The sequence below is a fragment of the Rosa rugosa genome, chromosome 3, assembly GCF_958449725.1.
Source record: "Rosa rugosa chromosome 3, drRosRugo1.1, whole genome shotgun sequence".
NCBI lineage: Eukaryota > Viridiplantae > Streptophyta > Magnoliopsida > Rosales > Rosaceae > Rosa > Rosa rugosa.
Window position 1 is genome coordinate 13,541,011 of NC_084822.1, and position 26,162 is coordinate 13,567,172.

The 26,162-nt window shown below is 38.8% G+C and overlaps 2 long non-coding RNA genes and 1 pseudogene across 3 annotated transcripts; 1 reads left to right on the forward strand and 2 right to left on the reverse strand.

Moving 5' to 3' along the window:
- Nucleotides 1-26,162, reverse strand: part of LOC133737273 (probable CoA ligase CCL6) — a 256,961-nt pseudogene that overhangs the window by 48,734 nt on the left and 182,065 nt on the right.
- On the reverse strand, nucleotides 1,711-23,317 carry LOC133740652 (uncharacterized). Its single transcript, XR_009861353.1, has 3 exons — nucleotides 23,272-23,317; nucleotides 4,099-4,239; nucleotides 1,711-1,828 (listed from the first exon to the last, which is right to left on the reverse strand). It is a non-coding gene; the product is annotated as an uncharacterized LOC133740652 (long non-coding RNA).
- LOC133740649 (uncharacterized) lies at nucleotides 4,844-8,366 on the forward strand. Of its 2 annotated transcripts, none has more exons than XR_009861348.1 (4): nucleotides 4,844-5,122; nucleotides 6,728-6,861; nucleotides 7,360-7,529; nucleotides 8,199-8,366. It is a non-coding gene; the product is annotated as an uncharacterized LOC133740649 (long non-coding RNA). The 2 variants fall into 2 exon arrangements; XR_009861349.1 differs by having other exon boundaries at nucleotides 4,845-5,122; nucleotides 6,758-6,861.

A 26,162-nucleotide genomic window follows, 5' to 3' on the forward strand; every position in this document is an offset into this window, starting at 1 on the left:
AATGAGCTTTCACCATGGTGAATATGCAGCGGAAGGAAAAACAACAAAGTACTTGGAAATATAAGAAGGCAACGGTGATGAAAGGATCAAAGGACAAGGAACAAATCCAAGCACAAAGAACAAGAGTCAAGGATCAAAGGACAATGAGTCAGAGTCCAGGATCGGATCTCTGCTCTGATACCAAGTCAAAATATAACAAGAAACAATAGACAATTTTGGCTGAATTACTTTTTGATATTTCATTCACCTTACAAGAAGGAATTATATACAAATTACAATTGTGCCTAATAAGACAAGTACTACTCCTAAGGCAAGTAGTAAATCTAATAATACTACAGATATTACAAAATATTACAGATCACATAATATTACAGAATATCTACATAAATAAGGTAAGTATGACTCACGCCAACACGTGGCACACTATAAATTGCATCATATCCCAGTTCTGGGACCTACTCAAGCCATGCTTCAATAGTTATCAAGGGGAAACCAACCGCAGCTTTCAGTAAGGCCTGCACGATTTAACAAACTGATGAAATGTAGATCTCTTCGATCTTTTCATATATATCTGCCTCGGATGTGTTGTGGTAGCTGATTTAGAAAATTAAGGTCATTTGAATGACCACAAAAGCATTCATACTCGACATCTCATAGGCCAAACACATATATCATGAATTAAGGTGGGAAAGCACGTTGAGTTAAATACTTAACCTTGTTTAATTTCCTGAATCTTCATTATGATTTAAACTGACTCAAGTATATATTAAGGGCTAAATTATGATATGCAGTCAACTTATACACAATCCTAATAACTTGCACCTCAAACATCAAGTATTCAAACAAATAGCTTATTACCTACTTTTTAAATGTGTAGAACAGTTCGGTAGGCAAGATAAAATCTGCAGGAAGAATACCACGTGATAATAGAAAACAAGAAAAGGAGAAGGAAATAACTTTTATAAAAACGGAAGTGACAACAGTAAGAACAGTAAAAATATACAAGGCAAGTCAGTCTTTGTACATATATCATGTTTAGTACAATGAAATTAAATTATGAAGATCCTAGTACCACAATATAAGACAACAGTGTCATTAAGCATCTAACTAATTAAGATAATGTCAAAAAGTTTATAAGATAACTCATGCCAAGGATTTTGTTCTAGTAACAAAAGCTAATGAAATTTCAGCACGGTTGAGGATGAACTCAACTGCATTTGAATGAGGGAATAGCAAGTTGTACAGAATGGATAGAGTCCGAGGTTTTATGATAGTTGAGGACTAGTAATACATTATTACACTACAAGTGAAAAGATATCAAAAAAAGGGAGAATCTAAAATGTAACCTGTATTCGTCACATTGGTCCATAGACAATGCTTTACCAACATTGCTGCATTAGTACTAATTATAGCTTTTCATTCTCCAGATGTGCATCAGTATATATATATTACTTTACAGTCGGTCACTGTTTGGGACGATAACTTTCCAGTAGTCCTGCAACAGCATAATTGTTCAGATGTCAGTCCTCTGTTTTGCTACAAATGTCTGTTATTATCTCTGAAACTACTGAAGCAAAAATGAGGAGTTCTCAAAAAAGGAAACGGTACCAACAAACACAAATTCATATTGAGGCAAATACAGGAGAGTCCTTATTAACGCATATTACATGTATCATTTGTACTGGTTAAAAAAATAGTAAAATACCTCATAAAGTCATCAGAAAGTTCACTGTTCAGGTTTTCTGCATGGATTAGCTTCATACAAACGTCATCGTTGGGTGGGATTACAAGGTGGACACAACAGCTTTTTAAGGGCGCACCAGATTAACTAGATTGAAAAATAGTGACTCAACACGTAAAAGGTGGGAACAGCGCATATAACCAAATGGGAAAATTTTGAGAAGGGTACATCAACTTAAGGCCACTATGCATTTCAGTACATCAAGTTCCAAAATATAAACTTTGGTACATGAGGTTTCAAAATCGACCCAGCATACATACACGACGTCAATGACGCCGTTAGTCTCGTGCCAGCTGTCGTATTTCAATGGGTAAAACGGTCTCTTCACATTTTTTACTCTGAGCACCCAATTATCTCTCTTCTCTTATTCTGGGCACCCATATCTCTCTCTCTCTCTCTCTCTCTCTCTCAGAATAGAGGGCACAGCTAGATCGCTCGTTAACGCACCCATCTTCTTCAGACCCAATTTCTCCGCCACACCACCACGCAAACTAACCCACCTTCGTCGCCCAAAATCTCATCTTTGAAGGTGCGCCCACATAGAGAGAAAACAGAGAGAAACCAGTTCCCCTCCCCCTCCACTCTTGCCCAGATCTTGATCCCTCCGGATCTAGATCGAAGGCTTAAGGGTTGGGGGTGGCCTCCTCGTTCAGGCTTTGTCCAGTTTCCTTATTTCTTTACTTGTTGGAGAGTGGGTCTTCCCGGAATAAGCTCAATCAGAGTGGAGATTTTGTGGTGTTGGGTTCGATGTCCAATTTGTTCACGGGAGATAGGGTGGAGGTGGCGGTTTGTTGGCCAGTGGGCAGGGATGGTGTTGCTGCGGCGTCTTCTTGGGGCGGATTCGAGTTCGGCGGCGCGAGCAGTGGTTGGTGGTTGGATCCATCCGGATCTCGTCGCAAATCCGGTGGGGATTGGGTGGATCCTGGTGTTGGGTAGAGCAGCAAGCGGCAACAGGAGTTCCAGATCTGGCGGCAGCGGCGTCTGTGCGACCGAGGGCGGGGTTCGACAACAACGGCAACGCAGTGACTTTGAGGGTGAGGTGGTGGTGGCGGGGTTTTCTGTGCAAATGGAGTCTTGGGCAGGTGGCCTATCTCCGGCCTGGGCCTTCTGAAGATGGCGGAGAGATATGGCGCCGACCTTCTGCAGGTGGCCTATCTCCGGCCTGGTAAGCTTCCGGTCGCGGCCATGGAGGAAGAGAAGGGGGATGGGTTTGGAAGGTGGATGAGATATGGTGGTCGTGGACATGGAGGAGAGAAAGAGGATGGGTCTGTGTACATAGAGAGAGGAGAGAGGAGAGTGAGTCAGAGAGCGTGTGAGAGTGAGATTGAGAGTGAGAGTGAGAGGAAACTGAAAGTACTAAAGTGCCCTTAAACAAATGAATAATGACATAAGGGTTAACACCGTTATTGACGTCGTGTACATATATTGGCTCGGGTTTGCAATTTGATGTACTAAAATTTATATTTTAGAACTTCATGTACAGAAATTAATAGTGGGCCAAACTTCAAGTACTATTTCTGAAATTTTCCCTAACCAAATCGCCACATTTCAAGGAAGGGTATGTATTGTAGCTACACTTCTAACAAGCTGTGTGCAGAGACGTGAAATAACTACTTCATTTAAGTGAATAAAGACCTGGAAAGAGCAACCAGCAGAAGAATCGACAGGAGCACAAAGAGCCAATTCTTCTGTGTTCTCCCATTTGAAATTTTGAAGAATTTGAATAAAGAATCCAAACAGTCGAAACCCCTTGAAATCCATTTGACAGTCGAACCACTTTTGGAACCACTTCAAAATTTATAGAAGTCAGGTTTCTGAAAATTTGTATGAAAGTTGAAAAAGAACAATATGAATCAAAGTATTATGATTATAAAAAAAAGGGTTATTATCACAAATGGTACCTGAATTTATCTTCTATTTTATCGATGGTACCTGAACTTCAATTTTGATCACAACCAGTACCCGAACTTTTCGATTTCATTTTAAATGGTACCTAAGGCCACATTCGGTCACTATTCCGGCCAAAAAAGCCAAATCTAAAAAATAAAAATAAAAATAAAACAAGTTCAAGGCAAGTCTATTACCAAAAAATCATCACTATATATGATTGCAACCCTTGAAATCATCAAAAATCATCACTATGATTTCCTTCCATGCTGTTTTTAGTTGGAATAGTGACTGGAGGTGGCTCTAGGTACCATTTAAAATGAAATCGAAAAGTTCGGGTACTGGTTGTGATCAAAATTGAAGTTCAGGTACCATCGATAAGATTGAGGTATAGTTCAGGTACCATTTGTGATAATAACCCTAAAAAAAAAGTACTGTGAAAATGACCGTGATGCAATATTTCAGAATACCTTGAATCCCTCCACTCGTCTTGACATAAGACTTCCATGCATACTGATTTTAGACCAGAATTCAGCCAACTCGGTAGTACTGAATGGTATCTCATGTGGTTTAGACCACTTCTTGATGATGTCTTTAGCTATACGTACCGCCTAATATGCAAAACCAATAACATTAAGAAAGCAAGTTCTAAGTTATATAGAACTTAAATTTTCCAAATTCTAACTTGTTTCCAAATGTACCTACAGAGTATTTCGGAAGATAAACGCAAAAATCCCTGAGGATCCAAAATTTGCCATCCCAAAGCTTATTTGCAAACTTTTGCCGGACTAACTCTGTAGCATTTCTTTTAGCAATTCTTGCATGATGGGCACATGACTTGCTCCAATATTTATGAAGGCCTTCTCTGTCAGAACTTGGATACCATGCATAAGGTTAGGGACAAAACGTGCTAGTTCCTTCATCAGATTTACCTGTTTTTGTCCATCAAAAGAACATGCAATTTGAAGGAAACCTCTTTCACCGAATCTTCTAGTGCATTATAACATATCTTGAGAATTTCTTGAGTAACTTGTTTACGATCATCTACTCTTTGTAAATCATCTAATACATCTGTCCAATCATACCAACTTTCACCATACAGACATGAACCTAAAACCACCAAAGTTAATGGAATGCCTTGAGCATGATATACTGCAACTTGTGCCAGTGGCAAATTTACTATATACTAAAGGAGGGTTGGTGTTCATTTCTCCTGTTCAGTTAACAGTGGTTTTGGCTCGAAGTGGAGTGACGCTTCTGCCCTCGCTTGAAATTTTTTTGCAGCTTTGCCACTGACTTGGAAACATCGGATCTCGCCGCCGTTGGTCTTCTCTTTCTTCTAAAGTCATGTAATCATCTTTATCAATTATCAAGAACGATCGAGAGATAAAGAAATCGGTCGTGTTTTTCTTTGCTTTGCATGAAGAGATAGAGAGAGGTATCCGAGTCAAATTCCTCAAGCGCTAGGGTTCCAAAGTTTGAACCTTTAATCCGGTAATTGATTGTCTCACCTAATTCTCAGGTCTGATTGTTTTGTTTAAAATTGTGGTCTTTGGATGGAAATTGGGAGTTTCGGATTTCTGGGTTTTCCATTGTTTTGTTTGTTGCTGAAATTGGGTTTTGGGTTTGGTTTATTTGATCCTCCATTGTGGAAATTGAGAATAAGGGTTTGGTTTTTGCTTCATTGTTCATGGTTTGGGTGATAATGGTGTTTGTTTGTTTGTTTGATATGTCAACTGGTGATGTCAAATTTTGAAGGCATCAAATTATAGAGTTCTTCATCTGAGTTGTTAGTGTCAGACATGGTATCAAGATCTCAGTTCTGGGAGTCTTGCAAAAGAAAATCTTATTAAATTTTTGACTTCTTTGTTTGTTTGCAAGATATAGGATAGAGCTAGGCAGAATGGTAGGATGTTGTTTCTAAAGAAAATGATAGTAAGTATGATAATCATTAAGGAAGTCATTGGTGATATTTATTCTATTACTAGACATGTAGTTAATTGTTAATTGTAGTGATTCTTAGAGATAATAATAAAATTGCTCCCAAAAGGCCTGGAAATCTGGTTTCAATTGTTCCCAATAGGCTTGGAAATCTGGTTTCTTCACAGAGGGTATGACCTTCTTCACCAATATCAGTTGCTCTGTTTGGAGAGTTCAGTATTGCATGTAAAATCCTTCTCTAAACTCAATCATGCTTTGTTCTCTATTTATTTAACTCTTAAACTAAGGAGATATATCATTTGTGTTTATCTACTCGATGTGTGGTTGTAAATAGCATCATGGTCTCAGAGCATACTGCATGATTATTTTTATTTGTTGTAAATAGGATCATGGTCTGAGAGTTACACATTTTGTTGAAAGAAGTTATTGTGTGTTTGTGCTCTTGGTGTGCCTTTTTGGTTAAGTTCAGTTCTCAAATAGGTATGCATGTCTAGAAATTGATTAGTCAAAAATAGGTATATAAACGCAGCAATACCTCAGAGTAGGTAATTTCAAATAGTTTTTATATGTTTAGATCCTGTTTATACTTCTCTGAGTGCGGAGTACCAACAACAACTTCAACTGTTTTTAGACTAACAGAAAATAGTGGGCACAGAAATTACTTACTGGTCTCTCAATCCCTTTGAGAACGAGAGGATCACATTCACTAACATTATATCTTCTGCAACTGTTCCTGTTGAGATAAAAGTCTGCATCACTAAAACTGATTTGGGAGAGAAGAGAATCACATAGACTTATTAATAAGATAGACAAACAATACTTTGCATCTTTGCTCACAGTTCTAAAAATGATTAGGATATCTTTTCAATTTACTTTACAAATTGGTTTCCAGTTAAAATATAATTAATTTCTTTTTATTCATCGAATGCACACTATAGTATCATGCTCTATTTTTATTGTATTTCTTAGACTAATTTAGTCCATGGTTTGTTAGGCTAACTGTTTTCAGTTTCAGTGTGATTCAATTGGTTTTAATCGTTTGGTCCTTATTCAAGGTCTTTAGCTTTCAAAGATAAGTCATGTTGAGTAGTGTGAATTTATTGCTGCTATTATTCAATTAGCCATATTTGATTGTGTGTGATTGATTTCTCATTATAGTTTGCATAGTTGTGGCTTTTGGGGTTTCAGAGGGGAGAAAGGAAGAAACAGAAGAAAAAGGGGGAGACGGGAAGGACAGAGGAGGCAGAGGAATCCAAAAGAGGAGAAGAACTGCTCTACTGCACAGATTCAAGGTACAAATTTATACACCAAATTAATTTTTATGCTTATTGGTTATGTATCATAATGATTAATTTCGGGTATTGTGATGGGATTTGGCCTGATGGGATTGTAGTCATTGTACACATTTGGTAAAGTGAAAGGAAGGAATGTGAGGAAGTGATGGGCACACATTTGTTTGGGTTTTGGTTCTGCTTGCATCAATCCCTCAAGTAAAATTAGAATTTGGATTCTGATATTTGCGATTTTTTTTAATTTTCTTTATTTATTTGGAAACCAGATTGATGAACAAGAAATCCAGTAATTGTTTTTTTTAGGTGGTGTAGAACTGTGGTTTTGGTAGTGTTTTTTTGTTTGTGAATTTTATGTAGTTCTGTTTAAATCTTAATATACATATATAAATATGTAGCAAAGCCACTTACTTCCTAATTGAATTGAATGAGAAGTAGCAAAAGACAATGGTAAATTACATATACCATAATTTGTACTCAGTAATTGAGCATTCTTGACAGAATGGTAGCACCAGAAACATGGAGGATAATAACAAAGCAAAGTTAACTGAAAAGCTCTACACAGCAAAGATCTGGAAGCAGCTGCAAAGGCTACTAAGGAATCTTATGTAAAAATTGGAAAGCTAAAAATTGTGTACCTCTTTGGCAAGCTAAAAAATGATCAGTTTAGAGTAAGTATTAGTTCTTGGCTTTCTAAATTTCAGCATGAATTTGGCTTGCCACTGTATAGATATCTTACTGAATATTCTAAAAATAGCTACTCATGTGAAGTGCTTTTGGGTAGATGCATAGCTAGAAATCTGTATTGGCGACAGGTTATTTTTGTCTCTCATGTTAAGATTGACTTTGGATTTATGCATTTGGGCAAATTACTCATCTGTCTAAATCCCTGCTAACTATGAGTTGCCAAGTTCCTTCAATCATCACATTGGGAAATATATGCCGATTTCAATAGTTCTCTGACTATCTGCAAAGAATTACCTCATGACTTAGAATATTACATACAGGATTACCTAAAAATATCGTCTATTTCTCTTTCACATGGTTGACAAAATTGATTAGACTCTAAACTTTTCTATTTGATTCCCAATTAGAAATCGATTTTTTTTTTTTTTTGAGTTTTTTGCAGACATGAATTTTTTGTTAATTGGATTTTGGTAATGAAAATAAAATCTTTGGGCAATTCCAATGGACATGTATCTTTTCTGGATTCTTATATAAATATTAGCTCATGATTTAGGGAATGAAGTTATTTTTGAAAGAAGTTGAAGGAATACACAAACAAAAGAATTTCAAGAAGAGACTTTTTGGCTAATTATATTGTGTAATCAATTATATAGGATGGAGGGGAGAAACTTGGCCAATGCTACCTAGAAGAAATTTGAGATTGCAAGCATGGTGGAAAAGACCACTGAAGTTAGGAGATATGAAGGAGGAATTGCAAAAGTACACTTTAATTCAGGAAAGAAAACCAAACCCGCAGCATCGCACGGGAAGGATTATCTAGTATATACCATCCAAACGTCCTCTGAAGGCATTCCAACATAAAAGCTGCATTGCTTCATCTCGATTTAGTTTGTTGACCATGAATATTCGATTAACTTGATGAGCAACAAGCAAATTCCTATATCTTGTTGTTATGATAACTCTGCTACCTGAACCAAACCAATCCAAACCTCCAACTAGTCAAATATAACGAAAAACAAGAGATAATTTTGACTGAATAACTTAGATATCTCATTCACCTTACAAGAATGAATTATATACAAATTACAATTGTGCCTAATAAGACAAGTACTACTCGTAAGGCAAGTAGTAAATCTAATAATACAACAAATATTACAGAATATTACAGATCACATAATATTACAGAATATCTACATAAATAAGGTAAGTATGACTCACGCCAACACTCCCCCTCAAGTTGGCGCATACAGATCACGAATGCCCAACTTACCAAGTGAGTCATGAAATGCCTTGCTCGATACTGCCTTCGTGAGAACATCAGCTAACTGTTCTTTTAAGTGGACAAACGGAAAAGAGATAAGCTTAGCATTAAGCTTCTATTTAATGAAATGTCTGTCAACCTCAACATGCTTAGTTCTGTCATGTTGAACTGGGTTGTGAGCAATATCCACCGCTGCCTTATTCTCACAATACAAATCCATGGCGCGTTTGGGTTTAAATCCCAAATCACGAAGTAAATTTCTCAACCAAAGTAATTCACAAACTCCATGAGCCATACCTCTATACTCTGCTTCAGCACTTGACCTTGCCACAACCTTTTGTTTCTTACTTCTCCAAGTAACAAGATTACCACCTACAAAAGTGAAGTAACCAGAAGTGGATTTTCTATCCGTAACACAACCTACCCAGTCTGCATCTGTATAACCACTAATATCCAGATGATTATGCTTTGAAAACATCAAGCCTTTTCCAGGTGCAGACTTTAAATACCTCAGAATACGGATCACAGCTTCCATATGAATTTTACTTGGATTATGCATGAATTGACTCACAACACTGACTGCATATGCAATGTCTGGCCGAGTATGTGAGAGATAAATTAATCTGCCAACTAATCTTTGATAGCGAGCCTTCTCTGTAAGAGTTTGATTAGGGTACTCAGCCAGTTTATGATTCTGCTCAATAGGAGTATCAGCAGGTCTACACCCTAGCATTCCTGTCTCTGTCAACAAATCAAGCACATATTTTCTCTGGCACAAGAAAATTCCTGAACTCCCCCTGGCGACCTCAATCCCCAAAAAATATTTAAGAGAACCAAGATCTTTCATCTCAAACTCTAATGCAAGCAGATCTTTTAATCTTTCAACCTCCTCTGAATTATCACCAGTAATTATCATATCATCAACATAAATAATCAAGGCAGTTAATTTACCTTCACTGCGTTTCAGAAACAATGTATGGTCAGAGTTGCTCTGCTTGTACCCAAAACGACGCATAGCTTGAGAGAATCTTCCAAACCAAGCTCGTGGTGATTGTTTGAGTCCATACAAGGACTTATTTAACTTACACACAAATCTACCTCTTGTGCTTGCCTCATATCCTGGTGGTAGATCCATATAGACTTCTTCAGATAGTTCTCCATGTAAAAAGGCATTCTTTACATCAAACTGTTGCAAAGGCCAATCTAGATTAGCTGCTAGAGACATCAACATTCGAACAGTATTAATCTTTGCTACTGGAGCAAAGGTCTCCTCATAATCCACGCCATATGTTTGAGTATATCCCTTTGCAACAAGTCTTGCCTTATACCTGTTCACTGAACCATCTGCATTGTGTTTGATAGTGAACACCCATCTACATCCAACAACTCTCTTTCCTTGTGGAGGTGGCACCAACTCCCAAGTATTATTCCTCTCCAATGCCTCCATCTCTTCATTCATCGCTTGAGACCATTTGGGATCCTTGAGAGCATCCTGCACTTTACTAGGAACACATACAGAGGATATTTGATTCACAAAAGAAGCATGGGATTTGGATAACCGGTGGGTGGATACAAAGTTAGCTATGGCATACCTAGACTTAACATCTAAACTTGGTTCATATTGACGAGGTGGTTTACCACGGGTAGACCTAGGAGGCAAAACATACACACTATCACAATTATCAGAGTTAGAAGAAACACCACTAACCTCAAGATTGGGACTCTCCTCAGGGATTGGTTGACAAGGGTTATCTGTATCTAAGAGGGGTGGAGGAGCTTGGCCTTCTTGAACTGCTAAATTTTGGACGTCGTGTTCGTTGGCATTCTCAGATGAAGATTGAACAGGGGAGACCACTGATGGAGAGGGAGAGACTGAGTGATTAGGAGCTTCTTCTTGAAGGGTAGACGATTCGACAATTGTATTTTTTGGTTCGGAACTTGCAACGCTCTGTTCGGCAGTTGCATGATGAAGGGTAGACGATTCAGCAATTACCTTTTCTGTTTCGGAACTCGCAATGCTCTGTTCGGCAATTGCCTTTTCTGTTTCTATAGGAGTGTCACTGGCTTCAATTGGCTGAATTTTAATCCCACAAGACTTCTCTTCCAAAAAAGTGTGTTTCTCCCCCTGAAGTGAAGGATTGATGGGAGAAAAATAACATGCATTGTTACGTCCCGGACCTAAATTTACCGGTTTACTAGTCATTCGGGCGGTAAACAACAATTACTCTTACTTTTTACTTCGTTTCGGTACTTTTCGTTGACCAAAAGTTGATTTTTTTTGTTTTGTTCTTTAATTGAGAAAATTTCCGTCATGAAAGTTGTAGAGGACGTCAAACTGAGTTCGTGGACACGTGACACGCCTAAATCAGAATTCGTATGAATTAGATATGGTCTGCAGAAGTTAATTATTATGCCTGAGTTTTTCGGAGATGTTGGAAGGGCAAAATTGTCTTTTCACAAAGTCAACTATATAAGGGAAGAAACCCTAACCTCTCTCATTTCTCTCCCTCTCTCTTGGCCGCACGGCCTCTCTTCCTCTCTTATCCCTGACCCCTCTCTTTTTCTTCTCTTCCTCTGCCATCACCGGAGACCACCAACTCTGGCCACCACTCCACTACACCGCCACCACCAAGAAAGTGAGCGAAGGACGGCGACCCAACCCAAGAAGAATCACCGACAAACACCGCCCCCAGCCTACGCACGCGGCACCTATGGCTGCGACGCCACTGTTCCTTCTCTCTTTTCGATTTCCGGCCACCATCTCAATTTACTGCCAGCATCAATACACCCAGCAGGCACCGAGGAGAGAAAACCCAGATGTTTCAGTGTCCACTGTTGCCGGACGAGACAGAATGCGCCTTCGCTGGAAACCCCAAAACCCATAAATGACGACGTCTCTGACGACGTCTTAGCTGCACAACCACCATAAATGAAATCAGTGCCTTCTTGTTCACCAAAACCCCATGGTCCTAACATCTAGCTTCGGTCAGAACCGCCACACGCACTGCACGCGCTGCCACTGGTGCGTGGACCACCGTAGCTCCGCCGCCGGATTTCCAGGCTGCTCTAGTAGGTAATTTTCGTACCCTTTTTCCTTGGTGAAGTCTCCAACTCGTGTTGGACCGGGGACTCTAACCTGTTGTTGTTTAATATGGCTTTTGAAGTTTGTGGAATTTTGAGAGTGGGGAGTTTCAGACAAGGAGAAGATGATTGGGTCAGTTTTGATGGAAACCGACAATGGACATTGGGTGACTGACGGTGGAGGAACGCAATTTTGGCGAATCGAGTTTGGGTTGGAAAAGAAGAATGGTAAGGATCTCGGGGTTGGATATGTTTTGCTCTGTGTTATTGTACTGGTGAAGATATGGTTTCGGGAATTGTTGAATTGGAATTGGTTGTGTTGCTTAAATTGTATTGGAACTTGGGCATGGTAGTGGAAAAGGGAATTGATAATGGTTAACCAAATGGTGGTTTGCTTTATTTTTGGTGACATAGTATTAATGAAATTTCCGACTATTTACCCTTTTGGTTCTGTTGAGGGAAATGTAATCAGATTTAATTCATAAGGAATTTGTATTTGGAACGATTTGAGGGACTCGGTAATGAAGTGGTATATTTTATTAGTTAAGCTTAAGTAGGATTTCCAATTAAAGTTAAAGGAGTAATTAATAACAAAATAATTTTGTGCTACAATATTCTGGGAATTACCGTAAGGACGGAATCATTTGGAAATGGTGATCATGAATCTTACATTTAAGGTTTAAAGGCTAAGTAAAAGGTCGAATGGTTAACTTGAATGATAACTTGGAAATAGTGTAATTACCATATTCCGAATGAGTTTACTTTATTAAATGGATTATTCGGAAATGGTTACCTGTAATTATTAATTCAGAGTAGATTGGTGAATTTAACACGTTTTGGTTATTTAAGGAAGTTTTCATTGTTAATAAGTTACTAATTGGGCTTAATTATTTTATTAAGGACTCGAGCGTGACTACTTGAGATAGAACGAAAGCTCAATATCGAAAATGATTGAACGGAGAAATTTCCGAGCTCTTGACTTGGGATGGATGAGTTGACGGTTATTGCATTTGAATCACTGTGAGTGGACTTTTGTTTTTAAGTAAATGATGCATGCATTTATTTTGAAATTATTGGTTTATTTAATTATCGTTTTATTTATCGAGCATGATATTTTGTCTTGGATTATAATTTGACATTGATTTTTCATGAGTTTCGGATATGAACTTATTATGCTCGGATTTGGATTTATGAGTTGTTTTTGAGAATATGAATTGATTTTCAGAAATTGATTATACTTATTATTTGAAATTCTGATATTGTGATTTTCAATGAATTCTTTTCCGAGGTGATTTCCGGAATTTCATATTTATTTTTCATTCACCGATTTGAGATCTCTGAAAGATTTTCGAAATGAGATTTCGATGGAATTATTTCTTGGTTGTTTATCGACTTTCGGTTTTGGCATTGGGAATGCCTCGATGATGATTTTGGAATTGGTTTTGTTTCGAATCATGATGATACTCTTGGCGTGTGGGACACGTCGTTGGAAATTCATTTGCGAGAGTTGGGGAAGCCTTATGTATTTTGGATTTACTGGATTTTCGGTTATGTTTCCCTGTGCCATACTGAGGGGTGATTTTATCATGCTAGCATTGATTTTCCGCCTTTGTGGCGCGGTGATGGGATCACCGTAGCCCTTCCGCCTTTGTGGCGCAGGTTACTGTCTCTGTGACAGTAATTCTGTAGCCCAGTATCCTATCGCTACACTTAGTGGCGTAAGGGTATATTACGGGAGTTATGGGAGTTCTTTAGCCTGGGAGGCTATCACCCAAGCCTGAGTGGCTTATTCGTATGGCTATCATCTTCCCCTACTCATTATATTATTGCTGGGCTAGCGGGGTCTAGTCCGATTCCCTTAACCAGCGGGGCTGGTCTTATTTTCTTGAGTATCAGAGTTCTTTCCTCTTTGCTTGGTTGTGGCTAGCGGGGCTAGTCGGTTTTCTTGAGCTGAACTAAAGTTGTGTTTCTTTAAATTGTTGCATGCATCGGGATTTTTAAAGAAATAAATGTGGGAAAGTATAAAATACATTTGGTTTTAAATTGTTTATTTTTGTCCACTCACGCTAACGTTTTTATGTACTTTTCCCCTGGGCCCTTCGGTTTCAAATGCCCAGTGTGCAGGTTAGATTAGTCGTGGTCGGGCGTACATGGAGTCGAGGCATAGTCCACAACATAGCTTCCGTGCATTCATTTTATTTCTATTTTCCTTATTTATCTGTTATTAGAATTGCTCTGATTACCTGCGGAATTAAGGTTATTAAGTTGAGATTTGTGTGTTGTGAATTTGGTTGATGTTGTTTGGGGGAGCAGGGTGGCTCCAAGAGATTAAGGATGGATGCTTTAGAAGTGTAAATATTTTTCTACAGGTTTTGGGTAGCCTACTTTTAGGGGAAGTTCTGCCAAATTTTTGGTAGAATTTCTTCTAAAGTGGGCCCCGCAGGGCCACTTCGGATTTCGGGGTGAAATCCGGGGCGGGTCCTGTCAGTTGGTATCAGAGCATTAGGTTGTCAGATTCTGTAACCATTTTCTATCTTGTCACGTTATATGCTTGATGTTACACAGTACCTCCCGAGTGATGGCCCGACTGCAGCGGTTCCCCATCATTTACTCTTCGGTGCTGATGTACTCATCAAGTGTGTAAGGTACATGTCTAGTTGGTTTTCCTTCTTGTGCTATGCCTCTTGTACGCCGACCTTATAGGGATTTCACTACCTATTAGATTATTTATTTGTCTTGCACATTTTCCTGGTGATGGTAGAGTAAGGCTACTCTACAGTTTCGAGTTGTGCTACGAAATATGATTCAAGGAAATGTTGTGGCTATTTCTTTCTCGATGCCAACAAGATTGTTGGAGTAGGGTTTAAGGTACGAGAACAGAGTTCGATTCCGTGCTTGAGTGTTTGAGACGAATGACCATGGCCTTGGGCTCTGGATGTGATAATTGTTTTGGAATCAGGACTGTTGGGGAAATGGAACTAGTGGTAATGGTGGTTCTGATTTTATACCGAGAGATGTGTTGTATGACATGGTTGGTGTTGTAGGTGACTTTTGGGGCGTTATTGGCAGTCCTTGGGGGTTGTCGGAAATCTTTGGACTGGTCATCTTGGATTGTTGACCTAGCCATGACATTTGGATTTAGTTTTGTTCGGACTGCAGGAATAATTTCAGGTATTTTGAGTTATGAATTGGCCATCTTAAGTTTTGGATCGTAGTGAGTATGGGGATGTACAGAAGTGAATTTTTGAAGTTATTTTGTGTTTTAAGTTTTGTAGGCGGGATGCTTAAAGTCTTGAAATGGAGTTTGAAATAGTTTTGCGTTTGAAACTTGAGTATTTAGTTGGATGCGTAGAGCTTTACATTAGAGTTACGATTTTTGGTAGTATTTTAAATGGGAGGAATAAAACCAACTTTTTGTAAATGGTATTGTACGAGAGTGTGTGTCTTGGTCATTTGATTTTAGGTGAAATGGTTTAACGCAATTTCGGGGATTGATGGTAGTGACACTGTTGGGTATCCATGGTGGTTCAAGCGAATTACTATGTGATACAGAGTTTGATTCAATTTCTGAATCGTGAAGTCATAGGAATTGAAATGTAGTAAGTTCTTGTTGGAGCAATTGATAGATGGAATTTAATTAGAGTAGTAGGTGTAACTCTAAGGACATGGGTGTCCCCGGTTGACTCAGGAAGTATTTCAGGTCATAATTTGACCAGAGTTCTAAGTTATATTTTGAGTAAGACTTCTTACGTGTTGAGCTTGGAATTTGATCGTTAGGTGGTGGGACCACCTTCGAATCTAGGTATCACTGGGAGTGATAGGAGATGTTGGACGGGTGTCCATCTTAAAATGGGTGATGTTGTCAGGGGAGGATGACCAGTGTAGCAAAATTTTGGATTTTATAATCGATTAAAAGCACAAAAGGGAGTATTGAGGTTTTGAAAGGTTTCAGAAATCAAGGATATTCGAATCATCTTCGACGGTTTCGATCACTTTTATCGCGTATGAAGGTACTACTTGGTGTAATTGGATGTCTGTTTGGGAGAAATCATTGAACTTGGCATCAAGAATTGGTCGTAGTAACACCACAGGGTGTCCATAGTAATTCAAGTGGGATTACTATGTGATGTGGTTATAATCAAAGTTTTGAATCTTAGAGTTATGAAGAAAGTTTGGTGGTAGTTCCTTGCGGGGTGACGCTAGTCAACAAGTTTCGGGATTCTGGTAGCTTTCTTTAATGGGTCTCTCGATAAGTCTCTTGGGGACTATGAAAGAATTTCTTTCCTCCTTGTGGATTATGTCGTTGCTTCAATATCTCTTTTTCTTAATTCACTAGTTGATTTTTCTTCTCTGCTGTATTCGGGGTGCTTTACGTTCACGTAACACGATGCGCTCTTGTTTACTTATCGAACCAGTTACAAGTTGCTTCAAACATAAAGTTTTCAGTCACGTATGGAAGGAAACTTTTCCTTTGGGATGTTTGGAATCGGCGGGGTTGCTATGGAATCGATCAAATTTTTATGACTGGCAAGGTTTCAGTTTGAGAATTGTACATATCAAGTATTGAGTTTCTAACCTAGTTGGTTAACTCTTGGATCAGATTTGAAGCATCTACTAGTGTTATTTGAGACATCGTAGTCCATTAATGGATTTGGTACATACAGGGCTTAGAAAATTTCTGCAATGTCGTAGCTGTAATGAAATTGCCATGAGGTTTGTCAGACAGTGGGTTTGAGATGTTTCTATTTAGGGCTGGTGGAGTAGTTATAAGAGAGAGTTTTCCTAACTGAATAAGAAAGATATTTTTATTTTGGTTTGATCGAAATTCGAGTCTAGCATCTAGTAATTCAAATTGTGGTGCTCTCAGTAGTGAGAATTACTTGGGTATATGAATTAAGAATATCATTCGGGACAATAGAGATCAACGAGAACAACATGGATTCAACCAGATTTCAGACCTATGACTATTAATGAATTGTAGCATCGGCTAAGAACAACTTGAGGGTGATGCTTTTCTTCTGGATTTGAATTGTTGAGCTGGAGTAGAGTTAGTAGTTATAATTTTGCTTGCACCAGATTTCTGAAGACGTGGTACATGATATGGCGGTTAAATGAGTACTAACTTGTGAGAAATATTAATAGTTTTGATTGGAGGCATTGGTAATCAGTAGATTTCTTGAGACACATTTGATTTAGAAAAGTTTCCACATTACCGTACTTATAAAAAGTTTTGAGGAAGGTGTTTATGTGTGGCTAGTAAGGTAGCTATCAAATGAGTTTTCTTAGTCAACTCGCAGCGTCATCTCAAGGCTGGACCAATGATTTTAGTCAGGTATCAGAGTAGCGCAGCGGAAGTGTAGTGGCCCCTTAACCTACTTGATTAAGAACTTATAGGTTCATTCGAGGCTGACCTTTTTTATGCTTGACAACTAAGGGACCTTTACGTGAATGATCTTCTATTAGGAATTTAAGCACAAACAAACAAGGAAGGAAGTGCTGTCCTTGTAGTTGCTAAGGAAGTTGTTGTTTTAGAATTGTCGATTAGCATTGACCATCTTGTGGTTGTCACAATATTGATGGTGAATGGGTTGGATTTTCACTAAGCGACTTTTGTGAGAAGGTTATGAATGCTATAATTTTAACAGGGTGGTTTGTGACGTCAATATCAGGTGTCGTCTGAGCTAACCATTGAAATGAATTTTTTTTCTTTTACACCGGAATTCATGTGCTTGCAAGTTTATGGTGCAACATGGTTCAGCAAGTCAAGTGATTTGACTTTGGACGTTGATAATTTTGGATTATGAGTATGTTTTCATTGCTTTTGTAGTGGGGATCATCAGAGTTTTGTTGGTTGTTGACTTGATGTTGCGAGAAGGAAAGTTTAATCTGAGGAAAAGTTGATAAGTTTTGAGATTATGGTATTTTGAATCAAATGGTGTGCCCTTTCTCTTCTAACCGGCATAAAATTTCGAGGACGAAATTTTTATAAGGAGGGGAGACTGTTACGTCCCGAACCTAAATTTACCGGTTTACTAGTCATTCGGGCGGTAAACAACAATTACTCTTACTTTTTACTTCGTTTCGGTACTTTTCGTTGACCAAAAGTTGATTTTTTTTGTTTTGTTCTTTAATTGAGAAAATTTCCGTCATGAAAGTTGTAGAGGACGTCAAACTGAGTTCGTGGACACGTGACACGCCTAAATCAGAATTCGTATGAATTAGATATGGTCTGCAGAAGTTAATTATTATGCCTGAGTTTTTCGGAGATGTTGGAAGGGCAAAATTGTCTTTTCACAAAGTCAACTATATAAGGGAAGAAACCCTAACCTCTCTCATTTCTCTCCCTCTCTCTTGGCCGTACGGCCTCTCTTCCTCTCTTATCCCTGACCCCTCTCTTTTTCTTCTCTTCCTCTGCCATCACCGGAGACCACCAACTCTGGCCACCACTCCACTACACCGCCACCACCAAGAAAGTGAGCGAAGGACGGCGACCCAACCCAAGAAGAATCACCGACAAACACCGCCCCCAGCCTACGCACGCGGCACCTATGGCTGCGACGCCACTGTTCCTTCTCTCTTTTCGATTTCCGGCCACCATCTCAATTTACTGCCAGCATCAATACACCCAGCAGGCACCGAGGAGAGAAAACCCAGATGTTTCAGTGTCCACTGTTGCCGGACGAGACAGAATGCGCCTTCGCTGGAAACCCCAAAACCCATAAATGACGACGTCTCTGACGACGTCTTAGCTGCACAACCACCATAAATGAAATCAGTGCCTTCTTGTTCACCAAAACCCCATGGTCCTAACATCTAGCTTCGGTCAGAACCGCCACACGCACTGCACGCGCTGCCACTGGTGCGTGGACCACCGTAGCTCCGCCGCCGGATTTCCAGGCTGCTCTAGTAGGTAATTTTCGTACCCTTTTTCCTTGGTGAAGTCTCCAACTCGTGTTGGACCGGGGACTCTAACCTGTTGTTGTTTAATATGGCTTTTGAAGTTTGTGGAATTTTGAGAGTGGGGAGTTTCAGACAAGGAGAAGATGATTGGGTCAGTTTTGATGGAAACCGACAATGGACATTGGGTGACTGACGGTGGAGGAACGCAATTTTGGCGAATCGAGTTTGGGTTGGAAAAGAAGAATGGTAAGGATCTCGGGGTTGGATATGTTTTGCTCTGTGTTATTGTACTGGTGAAGATATGGTTTCGGGAATTGTTGAATTGGAATTGGTTGTGTTGCTTAAATTGTATTGGAACTTGGGCATGGTAGTGGAAAAGGGAATTGATAATGGTTAACCAAATGGTGGTTTGCTTTATTTTTGGTGACATAGTATTAATGAAATTTCCGACTATTTACCCTTTTGGTTCTGTTGAGGGAAATGTAATCAGATTTAATTCATAAGGAATTTGTATTTGGAACGATTTGAGGGACTCGGTAATGAAGTGGTATATTTTATTAGTTAAGCTTAAGTAGGATTTCCAATTAAAGTTAAAGGAGTAATTAATAACAAAATAATTTTGTGCTACAATATTCTGGGAATTACCGTAAGGACGGAATCATTTGGAAATGGTGATCATGAATCTTACATTTAAGGTTTAAAGGCTAAGTAAAAGGTCGAATGGTTAACTTGAATGATAACTTGGAAATAGTGTAATTACCATATTCCGAATGAGTTTACTTTATTAAATGGATTATTCGGAAATGGTTACCTGTAATTATTAATTCAGAGTAGATTGGTGAATTTAACACGTTTTGGTTATTTAAGGAAGTTTTCATTGTTAATAAGTTACTAATTGGGCTTAATTATTTTATTAAGGACTCGAGCGTGACTACTTGAGATAGAACGAAAGCTCAATATCGAAAATGATTGAACGGAGAAATTTCCGAGCTCTTGACTTGGGATGGATGAGTTGACGGTTATTGCATTTGAATCACTGTGAGTGGACTTTTGTTTTTAAGTAAATGATGCATGCATTTATTTTGAAATTATTGGTTTATTTAATTATCGTTTTATTTATCGAGCATGATATTTTGTCTTGGATTATAATTTGACATTGATTTTTCATGAGTTTCGGATATGAACTTATTATGCTCGGATTTGGATTTATGAGTTGTTTTTGAGAATATGAATTGATTTTCAGAAATTGATTATACTTATTATTTGAAATTCTGATATTGTGATTTTCAATGAATTCTTTTCCGAGGTGATTTCCGGAATTTCATATTTATTTTTCATTCACCGATTTGAGATCTCTGAAAGATTTTCGAAATGAGATTTCGATGGAATTATTTCTTGGTTGTTTATCGACTTTCGGTTTTGGCATTGGGAATGCCTCGATGATGATTTTGGAATTGGTTTTGTTTCGAATCATGATGATACTCTTGGCGTGTGGGACACGTCGTTGGAAATTCATTTGCGAGAGTTGGGGAAGCCTTATGTATTTTGGATTTACTGGATTTTCGGTTATGTTTCCCTGTGCCATACTGAGGGGTGATTTTATCATGCTAGCATTGATTTTCCGCCTTTGTGGCGCGGTGATGGGATCACCGTAGCCCTTCCGCCTTTGTGGCGCAGGTTACTGTCTCTGTGACAGTAATTCTGTAGCCCAGTATCCTATCACTACACTTAGTGGCGTAAGGCTATATTACGGGAGTTATGGGAGTTCTTTAGCCTGGGAGGCTATCACCCAAGCCTGAGTGGCTTATTCGTATGGCTATCATCTTCCCCTACTCATTATATTATTGCTGGGCTAGCGGGGTCTAGTCCGATTCCCTTAACCAGCGGGGCTGGTCTTATTTTCTTGAGTATCAGAGTTCTTTCCTCTTTGCTTGGTTGTGGCTAGCGGGGCTAGTCGGTTTTCTTGAGCTGAACTAAAGTTGTGTTTCTTTAAATTGTTGCATGCATCGGGATTTTTAAAGAAATAAATGTGGGAAAGTATAAAATACATTTGGTTTTAAATTGTTTATTTTTGTCCACTCACGCTAACGTTTTTATGTACTTTTCCCCTGGGCCCTTCGGTTTCAAATGCCCAGTGTGCAGGTTAGATTAGTCGTGGTCGGGCGTACATGGAGTCGAGGCATAGTCCACAACATAGCTTCCGTGCATTCATTTTATTTCTATTTTCCTTATTTATCTGTTATTAGAATTGCTCTGATTACCTGCGGAATTAAGGTTATTAAGTTGAGATTTGTGTGTTGTGAATTTGGTTGATGTTGTTTGGGGGAGCAGGGTGGCTCCAAGAGATTAAGGATGGATGCTTTAGAAGTGTAAATATTTTCCTACAGGTTTTGGGTAGCCTACTTTTAGGGGAAGTTCTGCCAAATTTTTGGTAGAATTTCTTCTAAAGTGGGCCCCGCAGGGCCACTTCGGATTTCGGGGTGAAATCCGGGGCGGGTCCTGTCAGTTGGTATATGAGCATCTCCCCAAAGATACTTAGGCATATGAGCACTAAATAGAAGAGACCGAGCTATGTCAAGAATATGACGATTCTTTCTTTCTGACACCCCATTTTGTTCAGGGGTTTGAGGGCAAGTAGTTTGATGAATAATCCAATGAGAATGAAAGAATTGGTGAAACTGAGAATTGACAAACTCCCCCCCATTATCAGAACGAAAGACTCTAATATTGGCTCCAAATTGATTTTGAACAAGAGCAAAAAATTCTTGGAAAGCAGAGAAGACTTCATATTTGTGTTTCAATAAAGCGACCCAAGTAAGACGGGTATAATCATCAATAAACAAAACAAACCAATGTTTGCTAGACAAGGTTGACTCACGGGAAGGTCCCCAGACATCAGAATGAATAAGCTCAAAAGGAAAAGAACTCCTAATAGTACTCAAAGGATAACTAGTACGATGACTTTTAGCTAAGACACATGACTCACAATGCAACTTAGACTCATCAATGCCCAGAAACAAGGATGGCATAGATTTCTTCATGACACTAAAGGAAGGATGTCCCAATCTCCGATGCCATAGCCATAATTCTTCAACTTGATTCGTAACCCCAGTCGAAATCAAAGCTGCTTGGACTGCCTTCTCCGGCTTCATTCCGGCAAACATGCAATCCAGATGGAATAGTCGACCCCTCAGATAACCCCTGCCGATTATTTCCCTAGTGAGGAGGTCCTGAAAAATCACATACAAAGGAAAAAATGTTACAGAACGTCGAGATTGAGTATTAAGCTGAGGCACAGATATAAAATGATGAGAGAGATCAGGGACATAAAGAACATCATGTAGTGTCAAAGAAGGGGTGAGACGAACAGACCCTATTCCTAAAACAGGAAAAGAATCACCATTGGCATTGACAACAGAGGAAATAGAGGGTGGATTGAGAAAAAGAAAGAAACTACGATCATAGGTCATATGGTCAGATGCTTCAGAATCAATTATCCAAGTATTGCCACCAGTAAAGCCAGAAATTTTTAAAGCAACTCCAATCTTACCATTACCACCGCAACTTACGGATGCGGTATTCTTACCAGCAAAGTTTGTGTGATCTGGTTTTGTCACCGCAGCCTTTCCCTTGGATTTGTTGTCCTGAGGTCGGGGCCTATCAAAGTAGCCTGCTGGAAAACCAACCAACCTGTAACAATTTGCTTTGATGTGGCCTAGAATGTTGCAGTAGTTACAAGTCAGACTTGAGGAGAACACGGGGGAAGAACCTTGAGGAGAGGGACGCAGAGAAGAAGGAGCTTTCACCATGGTGAATATACAGCGGAAGGAAAAACAACAAAGTACTTGGAAATATAAGAAGGCAACGGAGATGAAAGGATCAAAGGACAACGAATAAATCCAAGCACAAAGAACAAGAGTCAAGGATCAAAGGACAATGAGTCAGAGTCCAGGATTGGATCTCTGCTCTGATACCAAGTCAAATATATATAACGAAAAACAAGAGATAATTTTGACTGAATAACTTAGATATCTCATTCACCTTACAAGAAGGAATTATATACAAATTACAATTGTGCCTAATAAGACAAGTACTACTCGTAAGGCAAGTAGTAAATCTAATAATACTACAAATATTACAGAATATTACAGATCACATAATATTACAGAATATCTACATAAATAAGGTGAGTATGACTCACGCCAACACAACTAATTTGTTTAACTGGTCTGGATGATTCACATTATCAAGAATTAAGACGACCCGTTTATGCCTCAATCTCTCCTTTATCAAAGTGATTCCTTGGTCAACATCAGTTACGTTTACTTTGCTACCTAGAATCTTAGAAAGAAGAATGGTTTGTAGGATTGATAGACCTTCACATCGCTTGAACTTTTCCACATCTCCAATATTTGCTAGAAAACAACTTCCTTGAAACCGATAAGCAATAGAATTATACACAGCTTTAGCAACTGCTGTCTTACCTATACCACCAGTTCCAAGTATCCCTACCATACGGACATCACATTTCCCAACTTCTAAAAATTTCAGCATATCTTGTATGCGGGACTCTATTCGAACAGGATGCTTTGCCACAGTTAAGTAGGTACAGTTTAAGTTAGTATGTCTTAACGATTGTGCCAAAATCTCTTCAATGATGCTATCAATGAATTGATGAACCACATATGAGATATCTAACAAAATGGTTACTTTCTTTCTCTTCTATTTTGTATGTTTTAGGATAAATTTTCTTATGATGATAACTTTGTTGCTCAATGATGGGAAATCTTCCTTACTAGTGTTTCTCAACATCAATTCAACATACAGTATAATGATAGGAATGCACAAGTTAATTAGCTACGCTTTTTCTTTTTCTTTTTTCCGGTAGGAATTAAAACTTCCTAGAGAATCATTGAAGAACTACATTAAGAAATTTAGGGACACCTTCACCCAGTTATTCTTGAATTTGCCATGTTTTGCTAGTGCTGCACCAAAACTTCCTTTCTGGTATTCTACCAAGAAGGGGTCTACCTTGTAAAAAATTGGCCAAACCAGTTGTAGCTTAGATTTCTTGCACTCAAGGATATGAACAAGTTCATCTAAACAACTCTTCGAGTAAGCATAATTTTTAGAGAGCACGACAATAAAACTACTTGATTCTTCAATTGCTTTTGCGTGTCCCTCTGGATCCTGATTGCGATGATTGAAGGTGTTCATCCCCTTCCCAACCAGATCTCTGTGTAATTTGCGTGCGAATTTGCTGCCTCTATCCTCACTTCTAATACTCAAGAACACATCGTATGTCAATGAATGGGAGGAAGAAGGAGAAGAGGAAGAAGAGGCCCCTTGAGTAGAAACAGAATCCGTATTGAGCAACCTTCTTCTTTTTAGGGGCGGATACTTGCTGATTAAGCTTCTTGTTTTTGATGGGGGACCCATATCTTTTCTCTTCTTCTTTTGGTTCCCAGGATCCATATATGGCGGACTATAAAACAGGAACAGGGGGATGAAATGAAGATTTGTGAATCGATGGAAAGTGATTGATCCAATATAAGACTCTTGTTATGTGTTCAAGTAAACAGTCCAGGCTCAGATTCTGACTTTCCCAAAACTAATCTCTCTCTCACTTTTTTTCTCTTCTCTATCTCTCAAGAGAGGTTTTTTCGATGATGCAGAGGAGCTGAGAAACAGCCCAGATAGAGAAGGTTGGTTGGTTCCCCAGAAAATGCCAAATAGTGCATTGAAATTGAGGAACCCCTGTTTTTTCCTTACTTTTCTACGCGTGTGAATGTGTCGCGATTTAAAATAATAAAAAAATCAGTCTTTTTTATTTTTCGATGAACAAAAAAAGTCAGTTTTTTTTTTTCGACGAATAAAAAAAGGATGCGGCTATTGCCACCCTATCATTTTCTTAGTTCACCCTACAAACATTTTAATTATTGGAAAACTATATTACCCAAGTGTAAAATGACTAATAAGTACATTAATTTTCTAAAATCCAAATATATAATAAAAATAAATACATAACAAATTAATTAAATACAAAGACTACCTAATTTCTCATTGGATAATATTAGTCTTCATCTTATTTACCCAAATTTAAATTTATTATTATTTTTTATTTTTTCATTTTTTTGTTGCCTCCTCATCGTTGATTTATTATTCAATTCATAAAATCATTAGTGTTAACTTCATCAAAATATCTGCAATACCCTTTGTGAACACCAAAAGTAAAAATTTAAGACACAAAAAAAAAAAATCAATCTCTTCTTCATCGCTCATTGTGCTAACTTATTAATCTTTTGACATGGATTGAAATAAACAAACATCGAAACTAAAAAAAAAAAATTCAAAAAATGAAAGTAAATCAGATTATGATTTTATTAGGAAACTTTAATAGAGTTTAGTTTTTTTAGTGGTATGAATTTATTTTATTTTTTTTTATCAAATAAGAACTTCATTAATAATGAACTGCTTACAACGAGTTTTAGGCGACATCTCTTACTCAGAAATGGCCACTAGACTTCACACAGGAACTCTATAATGACTGACTCTAAACTTGCACTACAACTGTATGACAAAGACAATAAGCGCAGGAGCAGTGAATCCTTGACATCTCACCTATCGTCTATCCAGTAAGAACTCTAAGACTAGACAACTCACTTGTGTCGACACTAACTCACCAACCAGAGTCCTCCTGACCAGCTTTTGATCGACCAAGCCAACACTCGTTGTGACCTAAACTCGACCAAAAAGATTGCCGGACATTCAAACCCGGGACTAAAGAAAACCCAACACCATCACCACCCTGTTGTCAACACCATCCATCCATAACTGCTCCAAATCGCCATCGCCTCCGACCCGAACCCAGGCAGGAAAGACCCACTAGAAGGCCAATGATGATTGTCTATGCTATAGCCAGACATTTTCGCCACCGCTGCTGACCCAACTCCAGAACAGGAACTACCCTTTGGACGGCGAAAGAGAAGATTGTCTCTGCCACACCCTTAGTAGTGCCTTATTACCAACAATACACCAACAACCAAGCAAAACAAAACAAAAAGCTGTAAAACAAAAACAACACCAAATGGACCTAGAGAAATACCCCAGGCCCAATTACCACCAGGCCCAGACCGCCACTGCCTTCTGACCCCGACTACCGTCAAACTGCATCGTGCCAGCACCAGCACCACCGGAGACTGACCGCCACCATCAGCAAACCATCCTCCCTTCAAGCCAGATCAGGATCGAACCAGCCATCACCCCTGAACTGGAGTTTCCCATCCCTGCCAACCACCGGACCAAACCAGATTGGAAGACAGATCCCATCCGATCGGAGCCCGCCCAGCATAACCACCAGAGATCAAAGCAGCTC